The sequence below is a fragment of the Euphorbia lathyris genome, chromosome 10 (genome assembly GCF_963576675.1).
Source record: "Euphorbia lathyris chromosome 10, ddEupLath1.1, whole genome shotgun sequence".
NCBI lineage: Eukaryota > Viridiplantae > Streptophyta > Magnoliopsida > Malpighiales > Euphorbiaceae > Euphorbia > Euphorbia lathyris.
The window spans coordinates 19,143,245-19,167,081 of NC_088919.1; the positions used below are offsets into that span (position 1 = coordinate 19,143,245).

Here is a 23,837-nt window from a genome sequence, read left to right on the forward strand (position 1 = left end):
CTTTCATAGATCAAATCAATGGTGCTTTTTCAATTCCCATGTCTAATTAGTAAATCAATGGTGCTTTATCATATCCTTACCCGATTGATAACTTGTGCCTACGAAGAAACTGAAAAGTTTGTGCTTTCCCATTGGAATGATTGAACCTTCATAACTTCATAGTATACTTGCTTTCACTAATTATGCTGATTTGTTCCTGCGTCAACCTGTATTAACTTGAATATATTAATTAATGCTCTAATTACACTCTAAAGATAAAGGCTAAAAAGGTCATAGTATTAATTTGGGTAGGATGTGAATCTTTATTAACATGCAAAAGATGGAGGATCCCCTCCCTTATTTATAGATGGCTAACCTAAGGTAGTACAAGAATGGCAATATCAAAAACCATGTCCTTGGCATTTGATAGCAAATAAAGTATACCTATAACTGCCCTATATCACATGAGATTAATTGGGAAGATAAGTACCTACCTACTTATTCCATGGGTGCAGAGAAGGATTAACATAACAACAATTTCAAGTTCAAAAATTCAACATTCCCAAGCTAAAACCACAATTACATTGACATTAAGAAACAATTTCAGAGACAAAATGCACACACAAATATAATTAATTACCAAATCATTAAAATCCACAATGATTAACATCCTAATAAGTATCTACCAATCATACAAAATCAAGACTGAAATTTCTAGGGCACTAGTGCCTAAAGGATTTCTACCTTAATATAAGAAGGTTGGAACTAACAGCCTTCTGCTTCTCCTTCTTTCCTCGAGTATCTTTTCAACCTCCTCAAATTTTCAGGCCTTTAGTTTCAGGTACAAACTCCAGCATACACACAAAAAAGGTTTCACATGCTCTAAGATGCTCCATTAGAAAAAATCTCTTCTAAAATTGCAACATGTGAAAATTTAACATTGAAGTAATGATTTTAATCCAAAGAACATTTCTTATATTGCATTTAACATGGTTTCGTGGAGAAATCTTAGACCATTACAAAATCCTACACATATCTTAGAACTAATTTAGATAATTATAAACCAAACCATAAATTTAGAGTTGAACTAACCTTAGTCATGAAAGAAGAACAACAGAGAAAACCCCTAAATTTGGGTTTGACTGCGCAAAATGCTACCGCCATCTATGTCGTACCACTTGTGAGGGATAATGTAATTTGGGTTCACGATATAAGGGAGAAAGGAGAGAGAGTGTGAGAGAGAAAGGGTCATATAATACTTAGAATTTTATTAGAAGGGAAACACGTGTGAAAAAAGGAGAAAGGGGTTAGGTATTAGTTTGAGGGATACCAAAAAATTGGGGGAAAATTTTAGGGAATTAATTGGTGTGGATTTTAAAAGCCAAAATAATTGGAGGGAAATTTTTTGAGCAAAAATGGATTTTGGAGTGAAAATTTTAGAGTAAAAGTGCACTTTTGATTGATGCATAGACTTTTTTGTAAGATTATTTTGGTGAAATTTTTTACACAAAAAATTTTAAAAAATTTATTAATAACTATTATTTTCTAAATTTTTTTATTTTGGATTAGTTACGTAATAATCACTAATATTTTACAAGTTATCAATATAAAAAAAATTCTAATTATGTTAAATTTTTACAATTTAAAAACGTCTAAATTTAGCAATTCTTTTTTAAAAAATCAATAACTCAATTTTACATAAAAAAAATAAAAATATGAAATTATGATATAAAATATAGATATAAAAGTTAGTTAAATGTAAAATAAAATTTAAACTTGACCTTTTTTTTTAAGTAATCCTCTTTTATTTTTAAGTTATTTTATTTTTATTTTATTGTGAAATGTTAATTAGGTTTATAAACTCAAGTATTAATTTTTTTTTTTCTTATTAAGTGCAACATTTGAATATATTCTTCACATTGTTAAATGTTGCTTTATCTAATTATCAAGTTATAAATGCAACATTATTTGAAAATGTTGTATGAATGTTACTATCTATATAATATATAAAAGGAGACGACTCAAGGAGCCACATGGCAGAACCTAAGGCTATTGGCTGATGTGTAATTTTCTAAAATTTTGTCAAATTATTGATAATTTTTCTATCGTTTTTAGATTCTTAGCAGTTATTGGGTGAGTTTGGTTTACTGCTACTAAGTCAGTTTAGTGTTTTTTAATTTCTCCATCCCTTATCTTTCTCTTTGTTTTTAAACTGCATCTATATCCCTATCTTATCTGTGTTTTTTTAATAAAGAGTTCTTTTATGTTTAGTTTCCTCCTCATTTTTACATGGTTTTATCTCTCTTCACTATTTCGACATGGCTATTAATTCGACTATTCTTCAATGATTTGCTTCCACCATTGGCATTCTGATGTTGTTTTAATCGTTGGTTCTAATTCTTCAATGATTGGCTTCCACCATTGGCATTCTGATGTTGTTTTGATCGTTGGTTCTAATTCCTACCAATTTTCGATTTGTTTGTTTGTCATAACCTCTATTGGTGCTATAGCTACAACTCCAAATCCTCTTTACACAACTTCAACTAGATAAAATATTCTATTTGGGTTTCTATTTTCGTGACATTTATGAGTTTGATCCTGAATTTGTTTTCTATCTCCTCCAGGCTTGGTTATCAGTTAAGAACCCAAAAATCTATCTATTATTTAAGATTTTTAGAATTTTTTTAATTGATTTGCTATAAATTTCTGGTGTTACGATTGCTAGATTTCCAGGGTTTCATTCTTGACTCCATAGTTTTCCTAATCCTTCAATTTTATGAATTATTTGCAGGGATTTTCTTCTTCAGAATGGCAATAAAATACGAGTGAAGCCGATAATTAAGGTTATGCTGAAAATGGAATCAAATGTTTTACAAACCGAAGAAATTAAAGTCTTAGCTAATGATGCATTTAAAGGTATTGTTTGTTTGTTTTTTAAAGGTTGAACTTGTGTCAATAGGTGTTTTTTTTTCCATGTCGACCACAAGTATGCTCAAGCTATTGATTTATATACTCAATCTATTGATTTTGCTTCTGCATCTTTAGCTAATAGTTTTCTGATTTACAGGGTTACTACGGGCGAGGTGATGCTTATCTTGCTATAGGGAAATTCAAAGATGCCCTTAAGGACTTCTAACAGGAGTTTTATATGTTTGTAATTGTGGCTTTTTACTCCCTTAGTTTTATTGTTGGTTAGCAAGAGAGAAGATGCTTGATGTTTGTCGCATTTTATCATCAATTGTCTTAACATGATGCATTTTATTGGGTCTGGCTTTAGCTTTAGTCTTAAAATGTTAGATTGATTTGAGTTAAGTTTTGAAATTTGGTCTTAGAATTAACCTCACGTGATGAGCAACTAATCAGATATGTTCTCTATACCAATGTTGAGGTAGCTTTTGTCAGTTTCTCTATATTTAAATTACAGTAACAGTTTCTTTGACAATTTAGAGTATCCTTTCTTTTTGGCAAAATACATAACTAAATGACTCCACGATGCTACCTAATACAACTCTGGTCTCTATTCACAAAGAAATAACAACTACAGTAACCGATTGTCAAAATGAAAAGCTTCAAAACTTCCATACACCTTTCTAACTGTATTCTTTCCTTTACTTTAGGATGATAAATTTTTTGAGGTTTCTTTCCAGTTATCACCCTAATATTTTTAAAGGTTAAAAAGATTACTATCTATTTTTATCTTACAATAAAGCATTTGATTGTTTGCTTTAACGTCTTTCTTACTGGTTGTTACATGTACATAATGAATTGAAATTGCCACACAGTATAGTGCCAACCAAGTTTAACTGGTAAAAAACATAGCGGTGGATTCATCAACTGTGCTTGTGGCAAAAAGCACACCAATTAATGCAGCAGTGCACCATACATGGATCACACGAATGAATTCTGCAGTCCAAAAAGAACATATTAGCAAATTGCGAGTCTAGAATACTTTGAACTGAGTATTCCTCTATCTAACATACTACACTTCTGTTTAGGATCTCAAGAAGACATCAATTTAAAGAGCATCCATATAAATCATGTAAATGTGTGATAGTTACTCAGTTCATCAAATGCAATATGAGAAAATAAGACCAAAAGGCATCAGCAGATCGTTGGATCTTCTTGAGTTCAGACAAGCTGAACAGACAAGACGGGCACTGAAGAAACATCTATCAACATTTTGAATTAAAGCATGCTAATATGAGGAGGAACCATAAATCAGAGGAGAAACAAAATGGACAAGATCATCACTTAGTCCTCTTCCTCTCTCTCTCGCACATGTTTGGATGGTGTAAGGCAGACTAATTGGTGTATATGGAAATTATTTGCAAATTTCAGCATTAACATACAACTCTCTGATTTTGACCCTCACTTCAATTTCGTACCAAGTGTAGAAGATACAGTGTATCGTTATAAAGCACTCATTTGAGTGCATCCACCATCGAACAGTGTAGTTCAGGTTTAACTTGAGAAACTATTTCAATCATACATAGTTAACAAACAGATAAAGAGAACACAGAAACAAACAACAACGTAATAGAAGAATATGAGAGAAAAGGAAGGCAAAAACAACATATTTAAGCCCTTGATCATTCCAATTTCCATCGATTAAGCCCTTAATTTTTCAAATAGTCACATTAAGTTTCTGACCTTTGATTTTCATCAATAAAGGTTAGCTAATTGAGCGGTTAGTGAGGGACTCAATGTGTGAAAATTAAAGATTGAGAACTTAAAGTGTCTATTTTAAATAGCAAGGGCTCAATAAAAAAAATATATAAAGGTGAAGAGCTTAACTGATTATAAAAACTACGTAATTATTTTAATTTTTCTATACTTCTCTTTAAAATTTTGTTCCATTAAAAAATGCATTTGTTTTTTAAATTATCCTTTAAATTATAGTTGTGGATTGCATTTGTTTTATCATTTGCCAAAACTAATACGGTTTGTTGTCGCTTTTGATAGATTTTAAAGAAATTCACTAACTATAATCTTGAATAGAATAAAAATAAGCGCTTATTTGTTTAGATAAATCTTTGGTTTTTAGAAAAAATATATATTTTTTGAAAGTTCTCAAAATATTCTATCCAAATAAATCAATTAAATAGTATCCAAATAAATCAATTAAATAGTGAAAAATGAGTTAGGTCGTAAACTAGACAAGCTAAATATGAAAGACAATAACATGCATCAAATTAATAAAAGAATAAGAATCTATATTAATTGAACGTTGCATTTGATATGGAAATAAAGTAACTAAAAAAAGATAGAAAAGTGTATTAAAACCAACTATCTTTTCATTATTTCTTGATCAAGCCTCTGATTTTTCAAATTAGACACACTAAGTCATTAATCTTAAATTTTCATATCCTTAAGGGTTCAACTAAGACGTTAATGAGGAGCTTAATATGTAGAATTAAATGCTAAGGGCTTAATGTGTTTAATTTGAAAATTAAAAGGCTTAATCAAAAAATAAGAGAATGATCAAGGGTTTAAATATACACTTTTGCAAAAAAAAAAATGCAATATTACTTTTCTAATGAATTGCTAATAGCAGACTAGACACTACATAGAGAAGAACAACAAACAAGGGATAATTAACAAGAAATGAGGAAACTCCCTTCTACAAGCTATAAGAAAATATTCTCAAAAAAATTACCCTCCTCTATACAATAAACATTTACACTAACCCACATTTGAAGGATCCGTATGGGATTTGTTAGCATAAGGTGTATGCAAGAGAATATAGGTTTATGATAAGAAAAACAGAAGTAAATTTTATAGGGTAGGCGTAATTCTTTTTATTTATGATAAGGAAAACAACATATATAATTGTATTTACAATACTAAAAAAAAGCTTTAATAAAATTTAATGATCATTTACTAAATTAAATTTAATTACGTTTGTTTACATCATTATTAATGGTCATTGTACCATTTTCTATATCATTAACATATACTCTACGTTTCATATTACATGTCGTTTTAAAGAGTTGTATAGAAATTAAGGATATTAGAGGAAATTTCATAAAAAAAAAGATATTAGAGGAAAGACATTGTTGCCCCTTATTTATTGATTCCACTATTTATTCTATAATAAGTACATTATTCTAATTAATTTTTATAAACCCACGTTTTATAGCAGGAAAAAAAGCTGACTTAACGCGTACTAATCATATAAAATGACATGTAATATGAAACAAAAAATAGTCTCTAAAAAGACATGTAATATGAAACGGATATAGTATAAAATAATGTTATAATGAAAAAAAAATACACATTTAATATAATAATTATAAAATAAATGTCTGTGCATTGCACGGGCCTACAGCTAGTAGCTCAAATAAAACAACTAAAAAAGTATCAAAAGTAACACATGTTATAGAGATGTTAAATTAGACATACATGAATAGTAGGAATTAAATAAATTTAGATAATACAACATTTAATAGCAACATTTTTTGAAAAAGAGTTGCAATAGGAAATCTATGGTGTAGTGTACATATAGACGATTGATAGATAGATTAATCTATTTGACTACCAATCGTCTTGATATCACCTATGATAATTAATCAATTTAGAAAGTATTTATTTACCTACTTTTCACCTCGTGTTTGCTTCTTCACATGCGAGTTTTAAGTGTTCAGTTAGAAACCCTCTATTTGCCTTTTATACATGAAAATAGCTTTCTACAAAAGCTAATCACTACTTTTTCAAAAAACAGTTTTTTGAAAATAGCAAACTGTAACAACAAACAGTAAACGACAGTTAAACCAAAGGCTCTTAGTCTTCTTGAGAGACCAACAAATATACATCATTAAGCAGCTATGAAGATTTTTTTTTTATATGTTAAAGCATCACCTCCTCAAAAGGTGTTCTTTTTTACACAATCAAAACTTAAATTACATGGCTTTACCGACTTGGATTGAACAAATGTGTTATGTGATGGTTACGCAATATTCATAGGAAAGAAGCAGAGTTTAGGGTTTTAGCTCTCACTACTTGCTTTGCTACTAGATTCCATTAGGTATTCACGAACAACATCAATCAATTGTATTATGATAATATGTAATCAAGTAATCAATTTATCTAGAACATAATCCATCCTCTCACAAATGCATTAAAGATATTGAAATCAATTGTCAACTTTCCAATTTGAAGAAGGTAGTAAAGTATACATATTGTAATTTGTAAATAGTAGTTCTTATTGCAAAAGATAATTATATAATTATCTATTTGTTAATTAAATATATGATTATTAACTGTATTACTTTATTTATTCCATTATATAAATCATTTTAAAGTGTTTAATACAATTAATATAAAGATCTGTTTGATTTACCTATTATTCGCTTTGCTTTTGGAAAAGTAGTGCTCTTGGAAAAGTAGGGATTACATGCTTAATAAACACCCAGGAGTCAAATTAATAAATTTACATTGGTTAATTTAAAAAATCCACTCTTATGTAATGGTTAGAAAACAAGCATTAAAATGTTAAAAAAAACACTCACTGTTATATAATGGTTGGAAAATAAATATTAAAATGTTCAAAAACACATATATACATTGAAAACCAAAACAAAAATTCAACGGTTGGCTTGAAAACTAAACTAACAATTCTTAAAAAAAAAAACTAAAAGGAGTAACAAATAGATAATACATAGATAATACATCATTTGCCTCATGAACTTTATCTTGCTTCTTAAACTTTCAAATAGATAATACATCATTTGTCCCATGAAGTTTGTCTTGCCTCCTAAACTTTTAAATAGATAATATATCATTTAACTCTCAAATTTTATCTTGCCTCCTAAACTTTCAAAATGTCTTAATAAGCTCTGATTTTATATAAAATATTCAGTTAGCTCTCTAAACTTACATAAAATGTAATCGATTAATCATTCGGTTATAAACAAATAGATTAAATGCACAAAATGTGTTGTACACATCTTTAAAAAAGTAAAAATAGTAGAACAACCAAAATCATATTATACAATTTTAAAAGTTTTATAATTGAAAGTAAAACCATTCTATGTGCGTTCTATTTCGGACAGTAGAACGTGAACAGTAGAACGCAAACAGTGCCTCTCGCACGAAGATGAACGGAACACCGCCACCGCCGCCTAGCCCGTGACCTAGTTGTCGCTACCACTGCCTTCATCCGGTCCGTCGTCGCCGTCGCTTGTGTATTTCACCGTTGAGTGTGGTCCTCCGTCGTGTGGGGGTTGTCTCAAGCCTTGCTTCGAGGTCTTCGTTTTCGGTTAGTTTCTCTTTAGTTTTTCTTGCAGGGTTTTTCGACTATTGCCTGGGTTTCGATTTGAAGTTTGTTGGTGCCGGCAATGCTCGACTTTTCTTGGTTTTGGCTTTTCTGTTATAAGCATTGGGTCGAATTACTGTTTTGATTTGTTGGGTTTCTTGGTTGGTTTTTTGGATTGATTCCTGTTGGAGCTCTGTTACCGGCGACTTTGGTTCTTCGGTTTGATTGTTTTTGACTGCATTTGCTTCTTTGTTGTGGTGTTTGCTGTTGTAGTTCCGTTGGGAGCTTACTTGTCTTCGCAAAGTGGGGTGGGGTTTATGTCGGGCTGGTGGTTAATTTGGGGTTGGGATTATGACGGGCTGATGGTTAATTTGCTATGTGCTTCTTGTTAATTATATTTAGCATTTTCTGATTTTTGAGTTACTGTGAGTTTTTTGTATCAATTATTCTAGGGAGATTGCTTCTATTTTCTTGCTGGTTCTTTGAATGGAAGTGTGGTTTTGGGGAAGATGGAGAGAATAACGGCGAAATTGATGTTGGGAGGGGGAGAGTCAGGGCATCTTGAATAGGAAACACCAGCTAATGAGGAGGTTTTTGAAGACTCGAGATTATGGTTCCTAGGCAGGTTTGTAGCTGACAGGACACTGAATTTTATGGTGTTACGTAACCACCTTGTGGTTTTGTGGAGACCTAGTCGGGGGGTCGACATACAGGAGATAAGCCAAAACCTATACTCGTTTGAGTTTTTCCATCCTATTGATAAAGAAAGAGTACTTGCTGGAGGACCCTGGACCTTTGATAATTATATGTTAGTTATGAATACTTGGAGTATAGGGGTGGATCCAATGGAGGTTTAGTTATTTATGATGCCAATTTGGGTCCAGATTTTTGGATTACCTGGGGGGACAATGTCTGAGATTGTGGGCAAACAAATAGGGAATTTATTGGGATCTTTTGAGGAGTATGACCCAAATAATAACCTTGGCTTTCATAGACAATTCATGCGTATTAGGGTCAGCATTGATAGTAGACTGCCAGTAAAGAGATTTAAAAAATTGAAGAGTGCAGGAAATGTGTGGTCACTGGCCACTTTCAAATATGAGAGACTGGGGGATCTTCGGTTACATTTGTGGCCTAATGGGGCACACAGACCAGTATTGTGATAAGGTGTTTGATATGCAGGGAGGGGAAGTGAGGCGTAAGTGGGGAGAGTGGCTTAAAGCTCCTATTAAGAGAAGAGGGGATCAGAGTGGGGCAAAATGGTTGCGTGAGGGGACTAGGGTCGAAATACAAAGGAGGGGTATGGGAGGCCGAGGGAGTCAAAGGGGAAGGAGATCGGGTATCCTGAGTGACATTACAAACATGAGGGCAACCAGAGGGGAGAGGGACACCGGCAACAAGGGTGATAGGGGAGAGAGAGGTGGAGATATGTCCTGCTTCGGGACCTTACTTCCGGGATCCTAAAATAGTAGAGGAGGAGGAGAAAGGAGGGGAGGGGGAGGGAATAAGGAGGGAAATGAGGACACTGAAATGGAGTTAATGGAGGCAAAGAAGAGGAGAATGGAAGGGAAGGAGAGGGAGGGGGGTTCGACAGAGGAAAAAGTGGTAGGAACTTCTATTCCAGACACGGATAAGGGGATTCCTAAAGGAAATTTTTTAACGAGCCCTTGTGCACAGGGCCGGCAGACAGAATGAGTTGTTTAAGCTGGAACTGTCGTGGTCTGGGAAACCACTGGGCAGTTCGTGCATTGAAGGAGGTAGTTTCTTCCCAACGTCCGTATATTATTTTTCTAATGGAAACATTGGTAGAGGATCATCGGATAATTATGAAGGAAAATAGACAAGCCTAGGCATAGCGGAATAATAAAATTTTATCTATTTTATCTATTTCCCTTTTCCAAGATCTGTTAATTGTTATTTCATATAAAGAGGGATAGAAAGTAATACCTTTATTGAAGAACTATCTACCGTTGCAAACGAAGTGCCCACAACTTGTTATTATCAACTCGTGAACCACGAACGTTTGATTCAACACAAAACCAAAACTAATCAGTAATCAACCTTTAATAAATAGCAATCGCAATGATTGCCTCTAATAGAAATCGATACGAGATCAAAGAGGGAGTAAGAAATAAAGTAAATTAGCCGAGACGATGACGGAACAATTCCTTCTCCTCTTGTTTCTTATGTTGGCCGAAATACTGAGGTTAGGGGGTCTATTTATAGACTTCCGAAACCCTAATCCCAGTTGTGTTAGGAATTTAATTAATTGGAATCTTATTCTGAATAGGATTCCTAATTAGATAATTAAATAAACACTTTAATATTATCTAAACAATAACTAATTATATTTAGATAATTATTATTAATCAAATTAATAATTAATTAATGTTAGGGATAATTAATTAGAGTTTTAATTGCATAAAACATCCAATTAATATTATCAGATAATTCTTTAGTTTAATTTATAATCATAATCTAATTACAATTATTAAACTAAATTAATATCCCTAACTAATATATAAATTTCGGCCCATGTGTCTATGTCCCGCTAATTACGTTTTCGTCCTCCGATTCCAAGTCCCATATGCGACCCATTAGGTTCTTTATTGCCACAAGCCGTATATACCCTTTGAAATTATTCATCACGATTAATCCCAACATATATATAACGGAATACCGTCGCGAGCTGTTACTAGCAGAACCTATGATATTCCCCCAGAGCAATTAAGAAGTCAGGTTGATAACTGACGTCAACCTTTTTGTATTAGGTACAGTATAATACGATCCTTCATCAACTATATCCTGTCGGTCAATTCCTTATAACCATGGAATGTGTCAAGGTTACATATAACGAAGAGTCCGGTTTTACTTGTTGTTGAGCGATTTCCGCAAGTGCACGGTATACGCTTATAGTAATAAAAGATATCGAACCCACAAGGAACGCTTTTTAACTAAAACTTTATTTAATTCGGTTTTAATCACGTGTTTAGGTTTAATAAAAGAAATACGTTTAATTGATTGTATTGGTTTTGGTAAATTAGGATTAGATAGAAGGATTATATCGAGATTAGAGAACAGTTCTGTTTTGGAATTTTGATTACAAAACAGATACTTCCGTAATTGGAATAAATAATAGGTATAAAACTTATTTTCATAAAGCAAAGAAAACAACTTTAACTTTGTAAGATTATGGACATGTAACAATATAGCGATTTATTCAATTAAATGGCTTTGAACTGTAGAAATCCCCTTGGTGTTGAGGTGATTTCTACCTTAATCAAACTAGTATTTTATGTCTGATAAGCCGCGATCAGCGATCATGTCATCCATAAAAACTAAATCTGTCAAGTGTTCAACAAAGTTCTTATATGAATAAGATGGAATATAACGTTTTAATAAAAACACCAATTTATCATTTTGAAAATCATTTTGTCAGAACAATATCAAAATAATCAATAGTAAGAATATATTGAATAAATAGGTATATCATTAATGAAATGTGAACTTTCACAAGTTAACAGAGAAGTAGAAACTTGGATAGCATTGTAACGAAAACTTTGAGATCCGGGTTGTCAATCTTTCTCTCAAACTCCGTAGGTGCGTCAAACCTCATGCGCTTCAGCCGTCAATTCTTCTCGCTGGATCTTCGGAATAGAGACTGATCTCGTCTACTACCAGAATGAAAACTAAACTAATACTGTTTTTGTAACTAATCTAATAACAATTCGTGTACAGCACGATTGTTTACACAGAAATGAAATCTAACTTTCTGATTCTTTTCTGAATCAGAAACTCAACATAATAACTTTCTTCTCTAATTTCTCTAACTTTTTCCAACCTTGATTTCTGAAATGGATCACTTATTTATAGTTGTTGAAGGGTTGTAAATGATGGGTCGTGTCCGCTGGTGAAGGGTTGCTTTTATCCGAACGAACAGACGCGTTTTTCTGATTTAAAACATGTGTTTTGTGTGCAGAATGGTTCGCTGTCGCGACTGAGATTCTGAAAATCTCAGTCGCGACAGGGGGTATAGGGACGAGTGAAAACTTCGTTTTTCTCCCGAGCTGGCTTCCGTAGGTCGCGACTGAGATTCTCAAAATCTCAGTCGCGACAGAGAGAATTTTCCCTGTCTCTTGACTGCTTTTCGTCCTTCTTGAGCGTTCTTCTGGCTGTTATGCGTTCTCGGTACGTTTTTTAGGTTTTTCCTCCATTTTAGCTCAGTTTTCGCTCCTATTTGGATTTAACCAAATAATTAAGTACCTTGCATCAAAGAAGTAAATAAAGACGTAAAAGTATTCCAAATGAATATAATTAACATGATTTTAATGTAATTTTAACGTATTTATATATGATATTTTAGGTATATTTTGGGCTTAACAAACTCCCACACTTAAGCTTTTGCTAGTCCCGAGCAAAATTTCACTGAATTTATCCTTTAATCAATCTCTTTATAAATAGAACATATATCCATATATTCCTCTTTAAATTAGTTAAACCGAAAAGAAAAGGTTCCATGGTAAATTTATACGCAAAGTATCAAACTAGCTAGTGTAAAAGAGATATATTACTCGTCTTGTATTTCAATTTTTATATTGAAGTATTCGGGACGGTGTAAGCACGCATGTTTCCGAATCTTTCGTCTCAAGGCATTTCTAAGCACAAAATTTCCTTTCCCAAACCTAAACTATTACAAATATAGATTTAAGGACTTAGGTTTAATATAATTGCTTAGTTACGCCCAAGATAAGGGTGGTCTCGATCGTAACTTTATACGAATTAATTTGCTTTCGTGTTCGTTTAAGAGGTACCGACCATGCCATGGGTGGACGCAATCGTTACTTAAAACTTTAAACACGTTTAATTTTTACTTTAATTTAATTTTTTTTTAACGTTCCTTTCATACATCGACCGTGATAAGGGTGGTCGCAATCGTGGCCAAAAGTAAACGGTACTTAATGCTCTTCCCTTTCATACCTCGATTGTGATAAGGTTGGTCTCAATCGTGGCCAAAAGTTAAGAATACGACTACTTGATTTAATTAACATGAAAATAAAATTGGGAAAGAAAAATAGCACATTCATCCTATATTGACTTGAAATTCAACATGTATTATGGCTAAAGTTTCCTTAAAAACTTCAATTGGTTTTTAATGTAAGACGAAAAATAATATCGAGCTAAAAAGCTAAAGTTGTTAGTTTGATTTATGCCTATAAACCTAATTGAAAATTGAAAATAAGATTTATATTTATCATGAATTCATGATATAAAGTAGAGATTTGAAACTAAAGAAATTTTACTTATATACATTTACTCGAGACGTTTTTTGATAAAATCGTATCGGAGATTTGTAAAAATATTTGTAAAAATATTGCCCGTATAGAAATATTATTTCTATCAATAATAATAACCTTAAAACATGCTTAACATTATTTTAAAAGTAGAATTTATTTGAAACATATGAATTATATACTTAAAAAAAATATATGTTTATGAAAAATTGCCAAAAAGTGGTGCACTGTATAAACAAAAATGTTGCATTTGTTTTTTGAAAAATGTTGCATATTATACTTTACTTAAAATTGAATAACAATATGCAAAATAAATAGCATTCATTCTTGTTCGTTGCATTCATTCGTACTTTAAAAATAAAATGAATAATATGAAATACCTCCTCCCACACCTAATTTGGACCATGTCCTCATTGGTACAAAAAGCGATAAAACACGAAAAATAGTACGAAATAAACCATACAAATTAGAAATGAAAAATATAGTACGATAACATTCAAACATAATAATAAAGAAAATTGTATCAAACATAATTTGAAATATTGTACCAAATTGAACAAGACATAATAATAAGAATGGAAATGAGTTAAAGATAGAAAGGATAAAACCTATCAAGGCGAAGGTGGTGGAGAAGGCGTAGTCTCAACTCCTTGGCGTCGGAAGAAAGAGAGCAACCGGCGACGAGTAGATTTGTGCTCACGACTCAACGTAGTGATCCTTGAACTCATTTCGGCATTGTTGGCAACGACTTCATCTAACCGCAAATTCATGTGACGGTTATGCTCGTTCATTTGTGTCAAAACACGTTGCCATCCAACTTGTTCTTCTTCATTTGGTTCCACATTTGCTTGCTCGGTGGCATTAACATCAACATTCTCCTCCTCCTCCTCTTCTTCATCAAATTCCTCTTCATCTTCCTCTTCATCATCTTGGGCACCCAAACCTTGAGAACCCGAGGCTTCACTACCCGTGGTAGCAAAAACACGTCTTGTGCGATCCGCATAAGATATAAAGGTGGGCGGTCCCATTTTCTTCAATAAATTGGCCCTTTGAAGTGTCGTGAGATCCAAGAAAGGTAAACCAACATGAGGCATATTTTGATAATCCGCTAATTCACCTCGAGCGCCCAAAACAATGCCGGTAATTAAATTACCCATAGGCACTTGCTTATTGCGGGACTTGGAAGCTCGAACTAAATTAGTAAATATCATCTCAATACTATCAATGGTCAAACCCTTAAAAATAGCATCTAACACAACCAAATCACGAACTTGCACTTTTGAACTTTCAACCCGACCAAATAAGGAGAATGATAAAAACTTGTGAAAGAAGAATATACAATCATCCTTAAGTAGCTTACTAGATGTATTCTTTGGACTAAAAACATCTAAACTGGTTAAAGATTGCCAAACCGTGTGTGAATTAAAAGGCTTTGGCTTTGAATAAAAATTCCGAGTAGGAAAACCAAACCAACGGTTCATGGCCGCATACCCAACATCATAACGGACTCCATCACTCCGAAAAGAGATAACTCCTTTCTTCTTGTCATAGGTTAGAGTAACAAAAAACTCAATAATATGCGATTTAAGACTAGGAAAACGCATACTAGCAAATCGTTTCCAACCAAGAACGGTAAGAAATTCATCAATACGCTTGGTAAAAGAAAGTGTGTTTACCGTATCGGTGTCAAGAAAAAGCATGTCGATGAACTCTATTTGGCTATTAGAAAATCGGCGATATTTGCGTCCTTCGGCTTCCATCGTAATATCGAACGGTGCTCCATATTTAACCCGTAATCTAGTGATCTCAGTGGCCTTAGCTTTGTTTGCAACGGTCTTTTGTCTAGGCATAGTTTTTTGTTTGTGAAATTGGTGAATGGAATGAAGAAAATATGAAAGGATGAAAGTTAGAATAAAAGATAATGGTGGTGAATTGGGGAAGAAGAAGATGAATAGGGTAAATATTTATGGGGAAGATGAGTGAATTTTGGTATTGGGAAGAGAAAAGATGAGTGATTGGTGTAAAAAGAGGTGATTTAAATAGGTGTAAGTAATAGGTATTGATTAGGATAGGTGAATAGAGTAGTAAATAGAGTAGGAATAGGAAAGAGAGTGAGAATTCGACCCCAATCCCGTCCCTATAGGTCGCAAGTCGCGATTGAGATTTTCAAAATCTCAGTCGCGACAGCAAGTAGGTAGGGGGACGAAATTTTTGCTGAATTTTTGTCCTCTGCTGTCTCAACTGAGAATTCGTAATCTCAACTGAGAATTTGAAAAATCTGGGTAAAATTGGGACTGTTGTGGGTGATTTTAACACTTCTAAACCAATTCCTCTTAGAAGTAAGTGACATTAATGTGAATATTAATCCCTGAAACTGAGATAAACAAAACTGAAATATTAAATTAAAGGAAAACCAAAGGTTGGTCCTTGAATAAAAGAAATAAACTAATGAATTAATGCACTTCTATTTATTATAATCTAAAATAGAAACAATACCATAATATATATATATATATATATATATATATATATATATTTACATAGAAACATTATAAAAACATAAATTACAAACAAACACTCATATATATTAAAACAACAGACAGAAACGCATAATATATCCCTAAGTAAATGACAGACGACGTGCATTGGCCCTGTTAATCTTCGTTTGAATGAAGACTTGCCTCTCTGGTGCAGAAAGGAATGTTGGACCAGAACGGAAAACTCGTTTAACAAGCCCCTCGTTCTCCAAGAACTCGTAGTCTAGAATAGGGAATGGTTCCGTATCAGTCCAAGGGACAGAAATGGTTCCCTTGGCTCCTAATATGATTCCACAAATGATGTTGGCGAACCCAATCTTCTATTTCTTCGAACGGGAAGCAGCAACTAACCCCTCCATTAGAATCTTTGAGGAGTTCACTGAGTTGCCTTGGAAAATGTCGCCCAACACATAGAGATCAGTATCTTTCACAATATTGCTACTGACTCGACCAAAAAGGCTGTGACAGAGGAACTTATGCAGATACAGCATGGAATTAGAATTAATGGATTTGTTGAAGGCAAGACGTGGATTGAATCGCCAAAATCCTGTTAACATCCTCCATATATCTCTAGAAGTCATATCCCTTCCATGATGGTGTTGAGTTGTGTCTCGGGGTGGAAAACCAAACCAATTATGTAGTTCTTGATATCCAAAAGTGAATACCTCTCCCTCACAACGAAAACTGAGACGAACACGTCTCTTGTTGACGAACCTAACGGTGGAGAAAAATTCCAGAACCCAATTTCCAATTATAGGAAATTTCATAGAAACAAATTTGGACCAACCCAAATTAGTCAGATAGCGATCAATGTCTTTGCTTATCCCGAGTTCCTCGTTCAGAAACTCATCTAGATACATCATGCCAAAGAATTGAGCATATCTGAATTGCAGAAAGCGTTTCCCCTCGTCATGGTTATAAATGGGAAACCATGCACCATATCGATCGGAGATATCAACTTTCCCTTTTTGAGAAGAAGTGTGTTTTTGAACATTTTTCAAAGACTTAGTCATGTATGTGAGAGAAAAGAAAATGAAGTCTGTAGGATTTGAGAATTTGAGAAAGAAATTCAGAAAGATGAAATGAAATGGAAGAAGTCTGATCCTACAGGAATATATAAATCCTATAAGTGAAAGGTTGTGTCTGTTAGAAAGAAAAAGGTGCCAAAGTGATACCTCTCTGATTCAACTGACAGAAATTTTAAAGAAAGAAGATTGTAATCCCTTACAGTTATTTCAAATGCAAAAAGACAAAAAAAATTCTCAATTGAGATTTTCGGAATCTCAACTGAGATTTCCAAATCCTAGAATATGAAAAATCTCAACTGAGATTTTGGAATATTTAATTTCTCAATAACACTTAACACTTAATGAAATCATTTTCAAAACATGACTAAATTAAAATTTTAATGCGAAAAAAACTCATTTGTACACAAAAATAAATATAAAAATAAAAATAAAAATTAAAGTAAATAAAATAAAAATAAAAATAAATAAATTAAAAAGAAAAAGAATAAGAATGATGAACATAAAACAAGAAAAAACTATAAATTAAAAACATGAAAACTAAATAAATTAATTTTCGTAGAATTTATCCACGGATTCAATTGCTTGAATTGGAGCTCCGTCGAAATAAATCTTGCAACGATTACCATTGACCTTAAATCGTTCGCCATTAGACTTTTCTAGCTCCAATGTTCCGTAATCAAATGTTTTAACAACCAAAAATGGTCCAGCCCATCTAGATTTTAGCTTACCTGAAAATAACTTTAATCTCGAATTAAAAAGTAAGACTTTATCCCCAACATTAAAGTTTTTAATTTTGATTTTGGCATCATGCCACTTTTTAATTTTTTCCTTATAAATTCTTGCATTTTCGTAGGACAAATAGCGTAATTCATCCAACTCGTTTAAGTCAAACAAACGCTTTTTCCCTGCGCTTTGCAAATCATAATTAAGGGTTTTTATAGCCCAATATGCTTTATGTTCTAATTCAACCGGCAAATGACAAGCTTTACCATAGACTAATCTATAAGGTGTCATTCCGATAGGTGTTTTAAATGCAGTACGGTATGCCCATAATGCATCGTTAAGTTTATGTGCCCAGTCTCTTCTAGAAGACGAAACTGTTTTCTCAAGTATCCATTTGAGTTCTCTATTTGAAATTTCTGCTTAACCATTCGTTTGAGGATGGTACGGTGTAGAGATACGATGGTGTACTCCGTATTTTTTCATAAGTGACTCAAAAGCTCTATTTACGAAATGAGTACCACCGTCGCTTACCATAACCCTAGGAACTCCAAATCGACAGAATATTGAATTTAAAAACTTAACAACTACTTTAGAATCATTTGTCGGGGTTGCAATTGCTTCAACCCACTTTGAAACATAATCTACGGCTACTAATATATAATTTTTGCCAAAAGAAGGAGGAAAAGGACCCATGAAATCAATTCCCCATACGTCGAAGATTTCAACTTCCAATATGTTCGTAAGAGGCATCTCATCTTTCCTTCCTATATTCCCTGTTCTTTGACATTTATCACAGCGGATAATAAATGAACGGACATCTTTAAACAGAGTAGGCCAAAAGAATCCGCATTCAAGTATTCTAGCTGTTGTTTTGCTTACGCTATTATGACCTCCGTAAGCGCTAGCATGACATTCTAGTATTATAGAGTCATGTTCAAACTCACTAACACATCTCCTAAGTATTCCATCGCCGCATGTTTTGAACAAGAATGGATCTTCCTAAAAATATTTCTTAACTTCTGAAAAGAATTTCTTCTTTTGCTGAGAAGTCAATCCATCTGGCACAACATGTGCGGCTAAGTAATTGGCAATGTCCGCATACCATGGAGCTATGACACTTTGTACTTGCATGAGATGTTCATCGGGGAAATCATCTCGAATGCCTGATGTTTCACCGATGGGACCGTTTTCATCCTCAAGTCTTGATAGATGATCGGCGACCAGGTTTTCAACTCCCTTTTTGTCTTTAATCTCAATGTCAAATTCTTTCAATAGTAAAACCCATCTAATAAGACGCGGTTTTGCATCTTTCTTAGCAAATAAATATCGTAAAGCTGCATGATCTGTATAGATGATGCCTTTAGATCCTAACAAATAAGATCGGAATTTATCACATGCAAAAACTACTGCTAACATTTCTTTTTCAGTTGTGGTGTAATTTAGCTGTGCACCGGACAAAGTGTGACTCGCATAATATATAACATGAAGTTTCTTATCCTTCCTTTGACCTAATACACATCCTACAGCTAAGTCACTCGCATCACACATAATTTCGAAAGGTAGATTCCAATCGGGTTTCGATATTATAGGTGTACTTACTAAAGCCGTTTTCAAGGTATTGAAAGCTTGTAAACAATCTTTATTAAAATCAAAAGTTGAATCCTTCATAAGCAAATTAGTAAGTGGTTTGGAGATTACAGAAAAGTTCTTTATAAACCGTCTGTAAAAACCTGCATGACCCAAAAATGATCTCACTCCCTTAACAGTGGTTGGTGGGGGTAATTTTTCTCTAACTGAAGTCTTTGCTCTGTCCACCTCTAAACCTTTTTCAGATATCTTATGACCTAAAACAATTCCTTCGTCTACCATGAAATGACATTTTTCCCAATTTAATACTAAATTCGTTTCCTCACATCTAGACAATACTTTATCTAAGTTCTGTAAATATGCATCGAAAGAATCTCCATAAACTGAAAATCATCCATGAAAACTTCCATTATGTCTTCAATGAAGTCATTAAATATTGCTGTCATACATCGTTGAAATGTTGCTGGTGCATTACATAGACCAAAAGGCATTCTCCTATATGCAAACGTTCCGTAAGGACATGTGAAGGTTGTTTTGTCTTGGTCATCCGGGTAAATGTAAATTTGAAAGAATCCGGAATAACCGTCTAGGAAACAATAAAATGCATGACCGGCTATCCTTTCGATCATTTGATCAATGAAAGGTAGAGGAAAATGATCTTTCCTAGTAGCTTTATTTAGGTTCCTATAGTCTATACAAACCCTCCAACCGGTGGTGGTTCGTGTAGGTATCAGTTCACCTTCATCATTTCTTACAACAGTTATGCCTCCTTTTTTGGGTACACAATGGATTGGACTAACCCATTCACTATCCGAGATCGGATAAATGATTCCATTGTCTAAAAGTTTAGTAATCTCATTTTTGACTACTTCTTTCATGTTCGGATTTAAGCGTCTTTGCCTATCCGCTTTAGGTGGCTTATCCTCTTCTAAGTGAATTCTGTGCATAACTATACTAGGATTAATTCCTTTTAAGTCTGAAATTTGCCATCCCATACTTCCTATCCTATTTCTAACAACTTTTTTCAATTTTTCTTCTTGAGCGCTTGTTAATTTGTTAGAAATAATTATAGGTAGAGAATCGCCTTCGCCTAAGAAAGCGTACCTCAAATGACTGGGTAACTCTTTAAGTTCTAATCTAGGGGGTGTTACAATTGAAGGCGGAACTGGTCCATCTTCTCGAATCAAAGGCTCTGGGTCCTTATCATCTAATTCCTCACCTATTATAGGTTCAATTATTTCTTCACTCTGAATTACATCATTGACACATTCCTCGACTAAATCAAGTTTCATACAAGCGAATTCCTCCATAGGGTATTTCATCGCTTTGTTCATATTAAACTCGACCTTATCTTCTCCTATCCTTAAAACTACTTTCCCTTCCGACACATCTACTAGAGCGCGTCCCGTGTTCATAAACGGTCTACCAAAAATTAAAGGGCAGTTTACATCATATGCAAAGTCTAATATAACAAAATCGATAGGAAAAATAAATTTATCGACTTTGACTAAAACATCTTCAATTATACCATATGGCCTCTTAGTGGTTTGATCCGCTAATTGCAAAACCATATTGGTACGTTTAATATCTTCTTCTAAACCTAACTTGTTAAAAATAGACAGCGGCATTAAGTTTATACTTGCTCCTAAATCACAAAGACAACTAAGGAATTCAATATCTCCCAATTTACACGGAATGGTAAAACATCCGGGATCCTTGAGTTTTGTGGGCAAATTACTTGATACTATTGAACTACAGTCTTCAGTTAACGAAATGGATGAAATTCCTTCCCAACTGATTTTCTTCAAAATCAAATCCTTTAAAAACTTATCATAGTTAGGAATTTGTGTGATTGCATCCATAAATGTCAAATTGATGTGCAAATTTTTGAGTTTATCCAAAAACGTTAGAAGTTGTTTATCATAGTCCTTATTTCGGACTTTGTGCGGAAAAAGTGGCTTGGGTACAAAAGTTTTGGTACTTGTGTCAAATGGTGAACTATTTGTGTTTAAGATATCTTCTTTGGACTTTGGTAAATCAGTTCCTGGTAATGTTGCATCTTTGGGCATTTCAGGCCCTTGATAATTTTTTCCTAAACGAAGAGTAATAGCTTTCACCTGCTCTTTCGGATTTTCTTCCGTATGGCTGGGAAGACTTCCCTCTTTTCGGGATGGAATTGATTTAGCAAGTTGACCAATTTGAACCTCCAAATTATGGATGCTAGATGAGTGGTTTTTAATAAGCTGATCGAATTTATTTTCGATCTGTTTAAAACCATCGTCGTGATTACTTATTTTTCCACTGATAGCATCTATAAACTTGTCGATTTTAGAAGATAAAGTGCTAATCGTATCTCTTGACTGATTTTGATAATTAGTGGTACGATTTTGATTAGCACTGGTATTATTGTTACTGTTATCTTTCCAGTTAAAGTTAGGATGATTCCTCCATCCAGCATTATAGGTATTAGAATAAGGATTATTAGTTTGGTTTTGCCCTTGGACAAAATTTACCTGTTCGATCTCACTCATATTTTCGTAATCCACATCCGTTTGGATTGGATTACCATTGGTATCACGTGGTGCCATAAATTTGTCAATTTTGTGCGATAAAACAGAAAATTGGGCTTGTAGCATCGCGACTGGATCAAGTTCAACTATACCTTTAACTGATGGCGTGGTTGAGGATGATGGTTTTGCCCCCGGCATATGTCCACGTTCCGCGGGCCACATACTGTTGTTGATTGCCATTTCCTCCAAAAGTTCTCTCGTTTGGGCTGATGTTTTCTTCATAAATAGCCCTCCCGACATAGCATCTAATGAACCCCTAGTTGTAGGATTTAGTCCATTGTAAAATGTTTGCATTAAAAGTTCAGCGGGTAATTGGTGGTGTGGGCATAAACGTTGAAGTTATTTAAAACGTTCCCAAGTTTCATAAAGAGTCTCATTATCATTTTGAGAAAAAGATGTTAACTCCTTTATGACTCTTGCGGTTTTTGCTAAAGGAAAATATTTAGATAAAAACGCTTGGGCTAATTGTTCCCAAGTGGCAAAAGTTGCGGTTGGCATAGAAGTTAACCATTCTTTGGCTTTATCCTTCAAAGTGAAGGGAAAGAGACGAAGTTTGATTGCTTCTGCAGTCACATCTGGGATTTTAAAAGTATCACAAATTTCAAGGAAATTTGTTAAATGGGTGTTAGGATTTTCGTTAGGTAACCCGTAAAATGTTACATTATTTTGCAACATATTAAGCAAAGCTGGCTTAATTTCAAATTGATTTGCGGTGATTCTGGGTCTAACGATACTATTGGTCACACCGGCCACACCTGGCCTAGCGTAATCCATAAGTGTTGGTGGGTCTGCCATTTTTTGTGGCTCGGTATATGTTTTTACTGGGGTCTTATTTTTGTTTTTCTTATTTTTCTTGTTCTTCCTAATGGTTTTCTCAATTTCTGGGTCTATAGGGTCTGGTACAATGCTTGAACTTCGAGAACTGCGCATGAACCTGAAATCTTGCACGAACCGAAACTACCTACAAAACAGAATTTGAAAAATAAATAAATTAGTAAATGAAAATTATTAAATTATAAAAGTTAAAATAAGTATGTTTAAACCTAGATTCGAAATAAAACACGAAAAATTTAAAATTTTGTCAAAAATTTTGGCGTTCCCCGGCAACGGCGCCAAAAACTTGTTGAGCGATTTCCGCAAGTGCACGGTATACGCTTGTAGTAATAAAAGATATCGAACCCAGAGGGAACGCTTTTTAACTAAAACTTTATTTAATTCGGTTTTAATCACGTGTTTAGGTTTAATAAAAGAAATACGTTTAATTGATTGTATTGGTTTTGGTAAATTAGGATTAGATAGAAGGATTATATCGAGTTTAGAGAACAGTTCTGTTTTGGAATTTTGATTACAAAACAGATACTTCCATAATTGGAATAAATAATAGGTATAAAACTTATTTTCATAAAGCAAAGAAAACAACTTTAACTTTGTAAGATTATGGACATGTAACAATATAGCGATTTATTCAATTAAATGGCTTTGAACTGTAGAAATCCCCTGATGTTGAGGTGATTTCTACCTTAATCAAACTAGTATTTTATGTCTGATAAGCCGCGATCAGCGATCATGTCATCCATAAAAACTAAATCTGTCAAGTGTTCAACAAAGTTCTTATATGAATAAGATGGAATAGAACGTTTTAATAAAAACATCAATTTATCATTTTGAAAATCATTTTGTCAGAACAATATCAAAATAATCAACAGTAAGAATATATTGAATAAATAGGTATATCATTAATGAAATGTGAACTTTCACAAGTTAACAGAGAAGTAGAAACTTGGATAGCATTGTAACGAAAACTTTGAGATCCGGGTTGTCAATCTTTCTCTCAAACTCCGTAGGTGCGTCAAACCTCATTCGCTTCA

General features: G+C 33.5%; 1 non-coding gene across 1 annotated transcript; it reads left to right on the forward strand.

Annotated features, from left to right (window-relative positions):
- The first annotated feature begins 22,279 nt into the window (after window positions 1-22,279).
- LOC136210153 (small nucleolar RNA R71) lies at window positions 22,280-22,386 on the forward strand. The gene has a single exon (XR_010677861.1). It is a non-coding gene; the product is annotated as a small nucleolar RNA R71 (small nucleolar RNA).
- Window positions 22,387-23,837: the final 1,451 nt, after the last annotated feature.